This window comes from Lepisosteus platostomus, chromosome 5, assembly GCF_059453375.1.
Source record: "Lepisosteus platostomus isolate fLepPlt1 chromosome 5, fLepPlt1.hap1, whole genome shotgun sequence".
NCBI lineage: Eukaryota > Metazoa > Chordata > Actinopteri > Semionotiformes > Lepisosteidae > Lepisosteus > Lepisosteus platostomus.
This window is the reverse complement of record NC_142615.1, coordinates 21,269,370-21,283,721: the sequence shown is the minus strand read 5'-3', so window position 1 is coordinate 21,283,721 and position 14,352 is coordinate 21,269,370. Positions and strand designations below refer to the sequence as shown.

The following is a 14,352-nucleotide window of genomic DNA, read 5'->3' as shown; positions in this document are numbered from 1 at the left end:
ATCTTTTTGTATCCAAATCCGGCTTTAAACTTCTCCACAACAGTATTACGGACCTGCCTGGTGTGTTCCTTGGTCTTCATGATGCTCTCTGCGCTTTCAACAGAACCTTGAGACTATCACAGAGCAGGTGCATTTATACAGAGACTTGATTACACACAGGTGGATTCTATTTATCACCATCAGTCATTTAGGACAACATTGGATCATTCAGAGATCCTTGCTGAACTTCTGGAGTGAGTTTGCTGCACTGAAAGTAAAGGGGCCGAATAATTTTGCACGCCCCACTTTTCATTTTTTTATTAGTTAAAAAAGTTTCAAAAATCCAATAGATTTCGTTCCACTTCACAATTGTGTCCCACTTGTTAGTGATTCTTCACATAAAATAAAATTATATCTTTATGTTTGAAGCCTGAAATGTGGCAAAAGGTTGAAAAGTTCAAGGGGGCCGAATACTTTCGCAAGGCACTGTATCTGTACTGATCACAGAGTCCCCCTCTCACTGCCAGGACTGAAGACCAGTGCAGCACGAATAATAATAATAATTAATAAGTCTGGACTCTCCACTCAGAGCTCCTCCCAGGTCAGGGGGATCCCCTCCAGCCCCCCCAGTGTGCAGCCCCTACCTGGATGATGCTCCAGTCCGCTCAGCACACAGCAGCTCTCAGTGGGGAGGAGAGCAGAGGGATGGAGCCAGTTCAGAGAGGGGGGTGATAAGGAGGCCATGATGGGTCAAGACCAGGGGGGGAATCAGGCCAGGACACTGGGGTAACACCCCTACTCTTCTCCAGAAACACCCCGGGATTGTTAACGAGCACAGAGAGTCAGGACCTCGGTTTTACGTCTCATCCGAAGGACGGCTCCCGTTTACAGTCCAGTGTCCCCGTCACTATACTGGGGCATCAGGACCCACACGGACTGCAGGGTGAGAGCGAGAGATTTTTTTAAAAAAATTTTTTATTGATGCTTAAAAAAAGGTCATCAGTCCAGTCTGGGGCCCCTCAGCTTCAGTCCAGACCAGTCTGGGGCCCCTCAGCTTCAGTCCAGTCTGGGGCCCCTCAGCTTCAGTCCAGTGCAGTCTGGGGTCCCTCAGCTTCAGTCCAGACTGGGGTCCCTCAGCATCGGTCCAGCACAGTCTGGGGTCCCTCAGCTTCGGTCCAGCACAGACTGGGGTCCCTCAGCTTCGGTCCAGTCTGGGGTCCCTCAGCTTCGGTCCAGCACAGACTGGGGTCCCTCAGCTTCGGTCCAGTCTGGGGTCCCTCAGCTTCGGTCCAGCACAGACTGGGGTCCCTCAGCTTCGGTTCAGACTGGGGTCCCTAAGCTTCGGTACAGCACAGTCTGGGGTCCCTCAGCTTCGGTATAGCACAGCCTGAGGTCCCTCAGCTTTGGTCCAGTCCAGTCTGGGGCCTCTCAGCTCCAGTCTAGTCCAGTCTGGGGCCCCTCAGCTCCAGTCCAGTCCAGTCTGGTGTCCCTCAGCTCCAGTGCTGTCCAGTCTGGGGTCCCTCAGACCAGCACAGTCACAAATTTTAGCTGACAGTGTAACGGGAGTATAAATGAATTTTCCTGCTAGACATTCAAAGACTAAATTCCTTGGGTGAACATGATTTTCTCTGACCTTGCCGGTATTGGACTTTGCCGGTGATATTGAATTATGTCTACAACTGTTGTAGTAGTTTGTACTTGAAGTTCGACATGTGCAAAGCACTCGCAATTCCTGCTAAAATCATAGGTGTTCAGAACTCCAGAACTCTTTGTACTGCTGAGCCCGGGCTAACCCCCGTTCCTGTTGCTTCCCATAGGGTCTTTTCGCTCTCCTGCCTCTCCACGGTATGTCCCTTCCGACATCCGTGACAGAATGCTGACCCATCTACGACCCCGCCAGCAGTGCTTTTTTATCTTGCCGCAGTTTTTTCTTTTTCTCTGGGCTTTTTTTTCAGTTCTCCTATTCTAATCTCGGGATGCTACTCGTGACTTCCGTGTCTGTGAGCGGGTCATTCTGTGTTATGCCATTCCGACATACACTCCTGAATACCTGGCTTTCCTCGGGTTGTCTCTCCTGGGATCCGTGATTGGATGTTGATCTGGCCCTCCTGTCATCATCGCTGGATATCATTCCATTCTTCTGTGCCTGTGAGTGGGCCCTGTGCCTGGCTCTCCTCAGGTAGATCACTTTTATATCAGTGATAGAATGTTGAGCTTTTTTCCTGCTTTCCTGTTCTCATTGCTGGATATCACTCTGAGCATCCATGTCTGTGAACGGGTTTCGTGCCTGGCTCTCCTCGGGTTGTTCATTCCGATATCAGTGATAGAATGTTGAACGTGTTTTGCCTAGTTTGTGGTATTTTTCCCAGGTTTTTGTCTTTTTATTTTTTGTTTTTGTGTTTTGATTTTTCATTTCCTGGTTTCCCCTCCTATTTGGTCCCCTTTTTGGTTCCTACCTGTTTTTTGTTGTCACCCTGGTCTCCCAGGTTTATGTTTGTTGTGGTTTGTGCTTGTGTACTTGTCTTTTTTTTTGTTTTAAGCCTCCGGAGCTCTAACTGACCCCCCCCCTTCCTCTACCCAATAAAGGTTTATACCCTGGAGGAGGGGGCAGCTCTCAGCCGTGGACTTCCGCTGGTTTCCTTTCAGTTAAATGAGGTTTTTCCTCCCCCCAGTGCTGTGCAGCTCATTTATTCGTTGGGTGTCTGGAGCCGCCCATGAAGGGGGGGGTACTGTCATGCCCTCTGTAGCTTCTCTGTCCTGTCCCAAGCTTCCTGTGCTTTGCTCTCCTTCCGGTGTCTCTCTCTCTGGGATATATTTCCGGGTCACTTATTCTGCTTCGCTCAGCATTGACGTTCGGATGTTCTGAGACCCGCCTAGCACCAGGTCGTGGCTCCATCCATGACCTGAGGGCATAGGTTTCTTTACGTCACTCCAGAACTCTTTGCACGGCTGAGCCCGGGCTAACCCCCATTCCACTGCTTCACATGGGGTATTTTTCACTCTCTTGCCTCTCCACGGTTTGTCCCTTCTGACTTCTGTGACAATAGTTAGTTTAAATAACAAATATGTTTAGAAACAGCTGGGTGAGACTAAAATGTTACTGTTATTCCTCTCAAACTTCATTTAATAATACAATTAGTCAGCATGTGTAGGCTGCAAAGGAACAAGTAAAGGTTTATTTCAATGCTGAAAAGAGAAGAAACTAAACACAAAGTTTCAACTGTGGAGCCTTCTTCAGGTGTAAGAAAGATAGGGCAGTCAGCCAAAACGTTGTGTTTCCACAGCTGGCATTGTGTTTGTTTTCTTTTGAGTATGGAATAAAAGTTTACATGTTTGGTTAATAATTTTAGTTTTTTTCTCGAACAACCTAATTTGGAATCAATTTGCCTGTGAAAATGTTCTAGATTTATTTTGAACCATTCACTTCCTGAACTTTGTTTCTGTGCTCCAAACTTACTTACTGAGAGACTTAGACTAGCAGACAAACAGATTGCTGCTTCTAAAATTCATAAAACATTTCATCTAAAGCAACTTCTAATATCTGAGTAATGCGAGTACAGTACCTTTCTCATTAGTACAACAGCAATGACTGTTCTGTAAATTGATCATTTCTGGTTACTGTCTAACTTTCATAATCAAAGGACTGCTGCAAATAAGAAATAATTTTCTAGCACAGTTACAATGACATTTTGCTACCAAGGCATACATTGGCACAAATCTACCAGACCACAGACAAAGAAAAAGAGTTGCTTATTTTTAATCATTCCCACACAAAGTTCCAAACAAATCTATTTTCCTATCCTCATCTAGTTAATATAGTAGCACTTTTAACCCTTAACCCTTCAATATGATTCACTTGTTAAAATGAGGCGATCAAAGTGTCCTGGTACACCACCTCTGTCCTTGTTAACTGCACATGGATTAAATGCTTAAATTCTGTGGTAAAAATGTTAAATATACAGTGCTAATGAACTAGCACAGCACTGTTTATTTTTCCATCATGGATCAAAAACAGCTATGATTACTGATACTTGTCAATTGTCTTACCTCAGCTAATAACCTTTTATGGCAATCTCAAATTTAACTTTCTGTAAATACTCTTCGATGTTAATAACTTACCAGGCTCCACTTTATTTTTCAAATCCGAAGCAGTTGGGTTTTCATTAAGTTCATTAAAACCTTCACTGGAGAGATCACTTAAACATGTAAGCGGATCTTCTGTTTTAAACGTGTCTAAATCCATTTTGGACAATGTTTATTTCTGCAATTGTGTTCTTAAATTTAGTTGACTCTTCATCCACCCAGTTGAGAGTGTTAACTTTAGGATGCTTTATCGTTGTTTCTAAGTGAGCTTGTTCCGTTTACTTAGAGCAGATAAAAAAATTAACATCCTTTTATTTCCTCCTAATAAACACCTGCTCACTGCCCACTAGCACATCATCCAATCAGTTTTAGTGAGATTAAATAACCTTTTTTGGTTAGCATTGGCATTACCTCCGCCTCTTCTTTCTTCTTTCTTTCACTTTGTTTTTATCTGCCCTACTCTGCACAGTATAAAACATGGGACACTCCCACAGATGAATAATTCATGAGTTTCTCAGTTTCGGTTGTCGGTTTCACTTTCTATTTGTCGTGTATCCATCCTCAAATAACATGATACAGACTGTATTTTGCTTTTTAAGATAATCAATGTAACGGTCATTTTAAGTAACATACTGTACTGCTGTTGACAAGAACAACAAACATCAACAAAAACACAAAAGAAAACCCTGCATATTCTGTCTCAGTTTAGCTAATAGACTTTCGGGACTGCTGTCCAATCACCAACAATTTCTAAGGTGAGCTTTAACTACAGTAATGTCCAATAGGTCTCTGTTTTATATTTTTTATAGGATTCAGTTATAAAATCTTATTTCCTGTGGCAACCTATATCCTGTGGTGGTTCCCTGTGGTGTGTGTGACTTTGTCATTTTAAAAAAAAATCTTTAAAATATATGAAAAATGGGTGAATACCTCTTCTCTAACTCAAGTGTTTTCCTGACAGAATCCTTTATTTCTCAGGTAAGAAATAATGGGATTAAACCACTTAAGAGACATTCCAGGAGAAATTTCTATTAGATGTTACGAAGACACAGATCCTCTTCTCCACTCAGTCTGCCTGAGCTGTTAAATCGCCATTGCCGCATAAATAGCAAGAAGTAATCGGAGCAGAATGATGGCAGGGCCACTCATAATAGGAGAAAGAAAGATACAACTGCTCTATTAAACAACTACATCTCTCTTTCCCTTAAATGTTGTGCAAGAAAACAATTAGAAACAAAAAGGAAGAAAAACATGCTTGTGAAAAGCTTCCAACTGAAAATGTTGTTTTTATTGACCAGAGCAAAATGTATTTTCTATTTTGGTTTTGTTTTGCTCATGCGTGCATATTTACCATTTTAGATATATAATGCTGTAAAGGTTTATACTGTACGTGTTTGTTCTGTATTTGAACTTAAAAGTTGGAAAAAAAATTCTCACTGCTCAATCCAGGAATGAGAAAATCTCTGAATCTCAGGGAACATGTAGGGTACAAGAAGTGACCATTTCATAGACAATAACAATGGGAAACAACCCCTTTAGATAATAGACAGTGTATATCTGGAAAAACAAAAATTTACATAACATTTTTTACAGCTAAGAAAGACTGGAATAACACCTGTGTGATATGTAAGAGGACACGGGGAAGGGTCATCTCTAACAGGTACTTCCGAAATGAAACGCTGAAAATGCTAGAGATGGACCTTAGCGAGATGGCAGACAAAAAGAATCGGCTGACCAGTAGATGGAAAGGGTCTACCTTAAGAGACAACGAGACACAGCTGAGACGCATCAGGAACCGGGATATAAGTGGCCCGGAGGCAGTGAACAGGGTGGAAGCCGGTAAGGTGAATGTGTTTTGGAGGAAAAGAGTGGAAAGAGGTGGATGTTAAGGATCGGGCTAACGAACGACTGCAAGGAGAAAGGTTTATGATTCTGGATTACGGACACTGGTTTAGGATACATCGCGGATTGTCTTTATTACGAACTTTTGGAACTCGGAACGAATCAGGACTAAGGGAACGGATTACGGACTGTATTAGGAAGACAGTTGTTGGAAGAAACGCCACGGATCGGAGGACAGTAAAGTGTGGTGTAAGTACGACCTTTGTTTACATAAACTATTCCCCCGGAGACACCACAGATAGTAATGTGGAACAATTGTACAGTGTTTCATCAGTACCGCAGAAATTGCATCTCTGTCTCTGCTTCTCCCTGCTAGCAGTGGGAGCACAATTTGTGCTCTCTGGACAGTCAGGTCTGTCTGTGACCAGTTTCTGTGTCCAGACTGTGGTCACTGAGCCTATCCTGTCTGAGCAGTCAGGTTTGTGTGTGTCCAGTTTCCATGGCTAGGCTGTGGTCACTGGTTCTGTGTTCTCTGGGTAGCCAGGTCTGCCCGAATACATGTCAATCATCATATTTAAATTTTCTCTTTAGTTTTTGCAGACATTTTCTATAGCATATCTTAACCTCAGATATTAAGTTTAATAAAATTTTGGAATATTAATATTAAATGTCCAAATAGTTTTGCAAGGCACCATATTCACAAAATTTCCTACACAACCTAAATAAATGTCTGCTACAGTACATTTTTTCAGTCCTTTGTAAAACAACTCTTCAGTACACAGGTCTCCTATCGCAAATGATAGACAATTAGCAGCAAAGGGGAATCTTAATTTCACTTTCCATTTCCTGTAAGCAATGTGTTGTCAGCAATATTCTGAGAACAAAATGAACTGGAGTGAAAAGGTCTTTATTTACAGGTTACAGGTTGCAATTAGTCCTCTTACGGAAGGAAGATTCTTTAACAAAGTGAAAACAGACTAATCCAAGGTTATTAGCACTATCAAAATTCTTTCTGGAGACAGATGAGAAGAAAACTGAAAATCTCTATATTGTTATATAACAGCAGAAATTATTGGCTAAGTTATAATGAGAGAGCTGAATCCCCCCTAACTGACTATCAAGGCGTCCAGTTGCTGTTCATTTTCACTTTCAAAGTGACTCTAAAGTGTCCCATTTGATCCCCACAGATCAATACTAGCAGCCAGCCTGATTCCAGCCAGGATTCAGTCACTGTCTCCCAGACATGCTCCCTCATTGTTTCCACCAGCAATGGATTTCATTACTTCAGCAAATCATTTTCACTAGTAGATAACTCAATTCATTGGCGCATCCAGGTCCCGCGCTCGCATGATGCAGGAATCAATGCAGAGACCCAAACTGAGTGGGTGTCTGGCTTTTAAGGGGGGCTGGAAGAAAGCTGAAACAGGGGGCAGGTGCACAAAATCAAATCTGACGTGAAAGAACCGGAGCACCCTTAAGGGGGAGGGACTACAATCGTGACAGCATGAATACTAATACACGACAATACATTTATTAATACATAAAATGTGCATATAAACATAACAGATCTTATAGTGAGGGTTAGCAGAATACAAAAGGTATATATTCAATAACAAAGAGTTACAAACCAATAGGGACATACATTCAGTATACCATTCAAGTGTACCGTTTTGTAAATGAGCTTTGATTACAACTTCTACACTAGATACTCGCAAGCAAGTACATCACCGATAGGAATTAAATTGATATAAACTCAGGTTGAGGTAACAATTGAATTCTCGAGCTGTAATGCAGAATGTTGAATACTCATCAAATCTGTGTGGATTCAGATCTCCCACGGACACAAGGGAACAGTGACAGGCTGTTGCTGCATCCGATTGGTGTCCTCTTGCCTGGTGCCAGCCAGTCCTGTTCAGTGTGGGAGAAGGAAGGAGAGATTCTTCCTGCTGTGCACAGGCAGTGGGCTCTCTGAAGACCTAGTTAGTCCCGGCTGAACTAGCAGAGCTTGTGCACATGGAAAGTGACTGCGAGTCCAAGCAAGTCACACTCTTTAGATGGGAAGACCAGTTCGTTCCTGATGTAGCGCTAGTCCTGAATCCTGAGATTCAGCTGTCGACAGTTCCGACCGTAGTTCACTCGTTGATCAGGCAAGCTTTGGAGGTGGAGTACCGGTGGTTCACGAGGCTTGCTGCTGGGCTAACCTCGGGCGGATCCTTTTGTTACGCCCGGGCAACCTCCATTCTCGACTCTTAGAACAAAGTCAAGTCCTGGCACTTGGACACACTGGCCGTCACGTGATTGTCCGAGCTGAGTCTGAGAGCATCCTGGAGGGGCCTTTTCGGGGTGTTGTGCTGCCTGTTTTATCTGGAGGAACTACAGTAGTTCATTGGCTTAAAGTTCCGCGGGCATTCGAGACCCACGTGGGGTTACCCTGCCCTACCAGTTCCTGATTGGCTGATTGAGGTGGAGGATGAGTAACAGTGACCTCTGACCTTAGGGTTGTAAACCTTGGGATGAACCTCTACCATGGAATCTCCCAGACAGTAAGGCGCCAGAGATGACCACTTATTAGGGTGGCTGGTGAATCTCAGCCTTGGGAGCTGTTCCATATCAGGAAATTCTATCAGCTAGAAAAACACCTTAAATGTGAACCAGATGGAATGGCCTCTCTGTATCCAGCTGCACTGAGATGAGGGAGAGAGGGACTGGCAAGGGAGCAGCAAACTTAATTCCTGTATTTTAAATACGCCTTGCCGCTACAGAAGTGTCCTTAGAAGAAAAACATCTTCTATGATAGTGGTACAGTCCATCACACCCCTCCTATAGCCTTTGTCTATGTGTGGTAATCAACCAGGTCTTACAAACATTCTTAAACCCTTCCACCTCCTTTCATTGCAAATGATTTGTACATGTTAGAAGGTTAATTTTGGCTTCTGATATTATGGTGGATTAAGAGTCCTGGAATCTTTGTAGAAGTACAAAGATGAAAGAAAGGGCAGTGTAATCATGGCCAAGAGAAGCCAAATGTTGGACTATCTGCTTGGAATGAATGGAGCAAAACATAGGCAACTCCTTGAGCAGAACCTGCTTCATCCTTCAGACTGGGGTTTCTGAAGATCTGTACATTTGAACTTTCAAAGTGACTAAAGTAAAGGAGTTTTCCCTTTTTACCACAGATCAACACTAACAGAGAGCCTTATTCCAGCCAGGATTCAATCACTGTCTCTCAGGCATCCCAGCAGTGGATTTCATGACTTCAGAAAGCCATCTTCACCAGTGGAGAACTCAATGCTCTGAGGTTTACTGGCAGAGTCTCACACTGGGTAATGTTAGATGTTGATAAATAATGTCCTATGGAATTCTACTATTGATAAATTCTACTATGGAACTGCGATGTGTCTTGAAAAAAATCTTCTATGATAGTGGTACAGTCCAGCACAGCCTTTAAAAGAGAAAAAAAACTGACAACAACAAGGTAAGTCTGTGGTGTAATCAACTAGGTCTTGCAAACATACTTAACCTCTTCCAGCTACCAACATTACAAATGCTGTTTACACATTAGATGGTTATTTTTGGCTTCTGATATTATGGTGGATAAAGAGCCCTGGAATCTTTGTAGAAGGACAAAAGACGGAAAGAAAGGGCAGTGTAACCATGGCCAAGAGAAGGGAAATGTTGGAGAGATCTTTTTTCATTCACTTTTTATCATTGTTTTTCCAGCCCAACAAAGATCAACATATATGAGCAGGCGTCCTGTGTCAAATCCAATCTGCCTTCCTTCCAATCATACAGGAATGTCAGTGAATTAAATATTGACATATGAAAATACACAAAAATATGCAATCACACATATGCAGTTTGAGCAAATATAAGACAATAACCAAGTACCACAAACTACCAGGCATCTAGTATCATTAGCAGTTCAGGTGGGGAGCTGCGTCACCATGTGTAGGCTGCAAAGGAACAAGTAATAGGTCTATTCCATGCTTAAAAGAAAAGAAAAAAAACACAACATTTCAATGTTGTGTTTTCTTTCTTCTCTTTTCATCTAGTGTCATTAGCCTTTTAACAGTTCCTGTCAAAATAAAATAGAAATGGATAACATTCTAGAGTGAGTTTGAAATACCAAGGTACAATTTAAACCATATCTCTTCCACTACAACCACAATATTTTGGAGAGATCCATGAACCTCACTGTTCTGACATGTCTGTTAGCCTCCGTCCTGCTTCAGCAATGAATGTGGCAGGGCACATTCTGAGGGAGATGAAGTCAATCAGGTGGCAGGAAAACCACGCTATGCTTTTTTTTTAGATCCTGAAAAGGACAGAAGGGCCATGTATACGTGTGCAGTTGGATATGTAATTGCAGGTGCCGTAGCAAATTCTGCTGAAGCCCCACTGCCTGGTGTGGACGGTAGCAGTGCATGTTGCAGCAGAATTGTGCATGTGAGATCAAGGGGGCATGTCATGTGTTTGAGCAATTCACTCCCTTCTGGTAGCACGCGATTCCCTGAGTCCAAAAAATTTGTAAGTTCTTTGGATTACCTGTGGACCGATCTTTCACGATGAAAAATTCCTTAAGAAGAATAAATATCGGCCCACCATCCGAATGCCTCCATCTCAAAACAGCAACCTTCCACTGCCCTTAGTCTGCAAGGGAGTCCTTTCAAATGCGATGACAAAGCCGGGACCTTCGTTGCCTATTGTACGAGCTGAACTTTTGTGCTCATCAATGCTCTTTCCATGAACTCATCTTGTCCTTTGACGCTTCGTGTTTTGCGCTCCTTTGACCATCGGCATATCGGGTGACTGCAAACACTGAAGTTCTTGCTTACGGAGTGTGGAACATTGTTTTCAAGTGATCGCTGTTCTGTCATGTTGACGCCGAGTGAATCTTTCTTTGGCAACATGGGCAGGCTGACAGCAGTGCGAGCGAAAGTAATGGCAAATTTCTTGACTTATTTCTGAATGTGAATGTTCTTTAGAAAAGGGATGCGGCGTTGCTTCTCGCCCGTGTAAAGGTCACGCATTCCAGACGTGGTTATGAGCGAACAGTTGCCGCAAGTGTTTGAAAAGAGCAAGAGAGGAAGCAGCCCTGCCCCGTGTGAGGATCAAACTCAGGCCCTTCAAATGACGAGACTGACGCACTACCAATTACGCCAACAAACCCAGCTGCAGGACACACACCGGAAAGTTTGCCTCACATGGATTTCAGTCGCCCGTTCCCTAATCTTTAGACGCCCTCTGCTGAATGTTGCATTTGCCTTTTGATCTCACCCATACATTTTTGGTCTGTTTCTGTTGTGAGTCCGTCTTTCAGATCTCACCTAGCACAAGTCTCTCTGGCTGAAGTGGCCTCTCTGCTTCAGCATCGTGCCCTCACTCAGCCATTAAAATTGTCACTCGGACTTCTGACAAGCTGACATGAAATGTCAAGAGAGAGGGGCGGAGTGACGCTTAAGCCAGAGAGAAGATGAAAAGGGGGCGTGGCTGCGAAACGCTTGACAGCTGCACGATGCTCTCCATGCAAGGTGTGACCACAGGCTAAAGGACACCTTTTGGCACATCAAGCTCTAAGCACACACCTGGAGGATGCGAGAATTGATCCTGCTACCTCCCACATGCAAAGCAAGCGCTGTACCATACAAACCAACCCCCCTCGCTGGGACTTATGCCTCGGCGTCACCTAGTGCCGCTTGTTCCCCTCTTACCGGGCACAGTTCACTGCCCTTCGTCTACAAGGCAGTCGTGTAATTGCGGCTTTCTTGACTTATTGATGAAGGTCTGACTGGTCGAGCGAATGACGCCTCTCCCCCATCCTCAAGCTCGCGTCAGATTGAAATGGAAAGTGCTGCTGTGGCTCGTTGGTCTAGTGGTATGATTCTCGCTTAGGGTGCGAGAAGTCCCGGGTTCAACTCCCGGACGAGCCCTCGTGTGCTCTTTTCCTCCTCTTCCACAAGACTGGGAACTGATATCCACATCACTTCGCAGCGTCTGCTTATGGCAAACGATGGAATGTGACTAATGACTGAACGAGCCTGGTGAATTCTCATCACGTGGCACAATGAGAGCGTGCAGTCAGCTGTCCAAGGCGGCAACCTCATTGCTCGTTCAAAAGAACACGTACTGAAAACTCATCACCACTATGTCGTAGATGAGCACCGCGATCGCTTGTTGTCATGCGTCCTTACTTGGGAAATGCAGAAGCAAAAACTGCCCTCTCTCAGCCACCGAAACGTGTGCGGCTCGCCTTGCGCTCTCTGCGCCTCGCATATTTGTGGAGCTGTCTGCTCTTCTTTCTGTTGAAGTAATCAAGTTACGGGGCGTCCTGCAGCCTATGATGTTCTCACTGAGAGCTTTCAAGATTTGAAGGAAAACTACGAGCTTGATTGCTCAAGTCGAACGAATGTGATTGTTAAGCAATCGATGATCAAAAGCACGTCTTCTAACAATTCCTGAGAGTATTATCAGCACTGTTTTCACTCGGATATACTTTTCACTTGCTAAGCTGACAAATTGGACGAGAAAATGCCGGAGACGCACTCAGTGCAGACTGAGGTTGGGAAGGAGGTGTGGCCCTTCAACGCTTGACAATTGAAGGACATTCTCTCCGCAACGGAGGAGCACCTGTCAGAAGTCACAGAGGCTAAATGAGAGCACCAGGCTCCTGGAGCTCTAAACTCAGACCTGGAGGATGCGGGCATCAATCCCGCTACCTCTGGCATGCTAAGCGAGCGCTCTACCATTTGAGCTCATCCTCCTCGCTTCATGCTTCTCGGCATCATGTCTTACCGCCTCTGCCCCTCTTACCGGGCACCGCCCACTGCCCTTGGTCTGCAAGGCAGTCCTTTCAAGTGCGATGACGACGCTGGGACCTTCGTTGCCTATTGTACGAGCTGAACTTTTGTGCTCATCAATTCAACGCTCTTTCCATCAACTCATCTTGTCTTTTGACGCTTCGTGTTTTGCGCTCCTTTGACTATCGGCATATCGGGTGACTGCAAACACTGAAGTTCTTGCTTACGGAGTGTGGAACATTGTTTTCAAGTGATCGCTGTTCTGTCATGTTGACGCCGAGTGAATCTTTCTTTGGCAACATGGGCAGGCTGACAGCAGTGCGAGCGAAAGTAATGGCAAATTTCTTGACTTATTTCTGAATGTGAATGTTCTTTAGAAAAGGGATGCGGCGTTGCTTCTCGCCCGTGTAAAGGTCACGCATTCCAGACGTGGTTATGAGCGAACAGTTGCCGCAAGTGTTTGAAAAGAGCAAGAGAGGAAGCAGCCCTGCCCCGTGTGAGGATCAAACTCAGGCCCTTCAGATGACGAGACTGACGCACTACCAATTACGCCAACAAACCCAGCTGCAGGACACACACCGGAAAGTTTGCCTCACATGGATTTCAGTCGCCCGTTCCCTAATCTTTAGACGCCCTCTGCTGAATGTTGCATTTGCCTTTTGATCTCACCCATACATTTTTGGTCTGTTTCTGTTGTGAGTCCGTCTTTCAGAGCTCACCTAGCACAAGTCTCTCTGGCTGAAGTGGCCTCTCTGCTTCAGCATCATGCCCTCACTCAGCCATTAAAATTGTCACTCGGACTTCTGACAAGCTGACATGAAATGTCAAGAGAGAGTGGCGGAGACGCTTAAGCCAGAGAGAAGATGAAAAGGGGGCGTGGCTGCGAAACGCTTGACAGCTGCACGATGCTCTCCATGTAAGGCGGGACCACAGGCTAAAGGACACCTTTCGGCACATCAAGCTCTAAGCACACACCTGGAGGATGCGGGAATTGATCCTGCTATCTCCCACATGCAAAGCAAGCACTGTACCATACAAGCCAACCCCCCTCGCTGGGACTTATGCCTCGGCGTCACCTAGTGCCGCTTGTTCCCCTCTTACCGGGCACAGTTCACTGCCCTTCGTCTGCAAGGCAGTCGTGTAATTGCAGCTTTCTTGACTTATTGATGAAGGTCTGACTGGACGAGCGAATGGCGCCTCTCCCCATCCTCAAGCTCGCTGACAGATTGAAATGGAAAGTGCTGCTGTGGCTCGTTGGTCTAGTGGTATGATTCTCGCTTAGGGTGCGAGAGGTCCCGGGTTCAACTCCCGGACGAGCCCTCGTGTGCTCTTTTCCTCCTCTTCCACAAGACTGGGAACTGATATCCACATCACTTCGCAGCGTCTGCTTATGGCAAACGATGGAATGTGACTAATGACTGAACGAGCCTGGTGAATTCTCATCACGTGGCACAATGAGAGCGTGCAGTCAGCTGTCCAAGGCGGCAACCTCATTGCTCGTTCAAAAGAACACGTACTGAAAACTCATCACCACTGTGTCGTAGATGAGCACCGCGATCGCTTGTTGTCATGCGTCCTTACTTGGGAAATGCAGAAGCAAAAACTGCCCTCTCTCAGCCACCGAAACGTGTGCGGCTCGCCTTGCGCTCTC

At 44.9% G+C, this 14,352-nt stretch overlaps 2 non-coding genes across 2 annotated transcripts; both read left to right on the top strand.

Moving 5' to 3' along the window:
• The first annotated feature begins 11,762 nt into the window (after positions 1-11,762).
• trnap-agg (transfer RNA proline (anticodon AGG)) lies at positions 11,763-11,834 on the top strand. The gene has a single exon. It is a non-coding gene; the product is annotated as a tRNA-Pro (tRNA).
• A 2,115-nt stretch (positions 11,835-13,949) lies between these two features.
• trnap-agg (transfer RNA proline (anticodon AGG)) lies at positions 13,950-14,021 on the top strand. Its single transcript has one exon. It is a non-coding gene; the product is annotated as a tRNA-Pro (tRNA).
• Positions 14,022-14,352: the final 331 nt, after the last annotated feature.